Raw genomic sequence first — 1381 nt, 5'->3', positions numbered from 1 at the left:
TACACATGTGTACCAAGTTTCGTAATTCTAAGTTAAAGCATCGCTTGGGGCTGATTTTTTAAAATATTCTAGGGGACCGTATAGAGAAATTAGGCCACGCCCACCAAATATCTCTATGGATTCCTGTTCGGGGATGGATAAGGATCCATCCTAGTGAGTTTGGAGCAGCTCACCCCGAAACTGTGGAATTCAGAGCCAAACGAAATTCGATGGCGTTCGCAACGCCGCCACGCCCACCTGCTTCATCGCAGCCGGTCGGGGTTGGAATCCACAACACACCAACATGTCTTCTGTCTCTGGACACAGTTTCATGTTGATTAGGTCAAAGGGCTAAGATAGCGACCGTTCACAGTAAAACATTACACTTCCTGCTCTCAGGGGGCGTGGCCTACATAAAAAAAACATTTCACTGCAGGGTATTTTAGGACACCCGATGTCGATCAATCACTGAAAGTTTGGTCCCTCTATGTGTTTTTGTATAGGAAATATAAGAGGTTTTTGTTTCATGGCGTGTAGGTGAACTTTGACCCCTGCTAACCCCCCTTCAACATGCTCCAAAACTCACCAATTTGATAACTTTAAATCAGACATGCCTTATGATCAGACTGACCGAGTTTGAAGCCGATCAATCGAAATCCCTAGGAGGAGTTCGATCAAATACGAAGGCTGTAAACGTCAAACTCGAGGTCCAAAATGGACCTTCAATACAAAATGGCCGACTTCCTGTGATACTTGCACTATGACATTACTTGTAAATTCTGAGCGTGTTAGTGAGCTCTACAACTGTACCGAATTTCAAGTCTCTACGATGAAGTAAGTGAATAGCAATGGGTCTTTTGAAAATTGCTAGGTGGCGCCGTTGAGCCAATTTGTTTGCGATTTTTGCGGCGACCTTAAAATACGAAATTTTTAAACTCCCCGTATGCATCCGCCAAGTTTGGTGAGTTTTTGAATATGCTAAAGCCTCCAAAAAGGCGCCTCTTTGGGGGGGCAGAAAAATAAGAATAATAATAATAATAATAAACAGTACAGATACAATAGGCCTTCGCAGCGCTTTGCTGCTCGGGCCTAATTAAAGCTGCAAGCAGCCTCGGGCGGCCCTCGCAGCAAGCGCCGCTCCGGCCTATTGGCCACCGCGGGGGTTCTGGCCACCGCAGAAGCTCTCGCGCGTTTTCCAGAGCCGCAGCCAGCTACCCACCGCGGAAGCTCTGCCGCAGTTTCCAGCACCGCCGCCCGCTAGCCGCCGCAGGAGCTGTCGCGCATTTTCCCCGCCCGTCCACCGGGCGACATGCGTGAATGCGTTCGGCGGCGCTCCCCGACGACTGTGGAAAAATCTGGTGCAGATCGGTCGATGCGTCGAGGAGATACGGCCGATGTATTA

The sequence above is a fragment of the Xiphophorus maculatus genome, unplaced genomic scaffold (assembly GCF_002775205.1).
Source record: "Xiphophorus maculatus strain JP 163 A unplaced genomic scaffold, X_maculatus-5.0-male Unplaced_Scaffold_BN000179F, whole genome shotgun sequence".
Taxonomy (NCBI): domain Eukaryota; kingdom Metazoa; phylum Chordata; class Actinopteri; order Cyprinodontiformes; family Poeciliidae; genus Xiphophorus; species Xiphophorus maculatus.
This window is presented reverse-complemented; position numbering follows the sequence as displayed.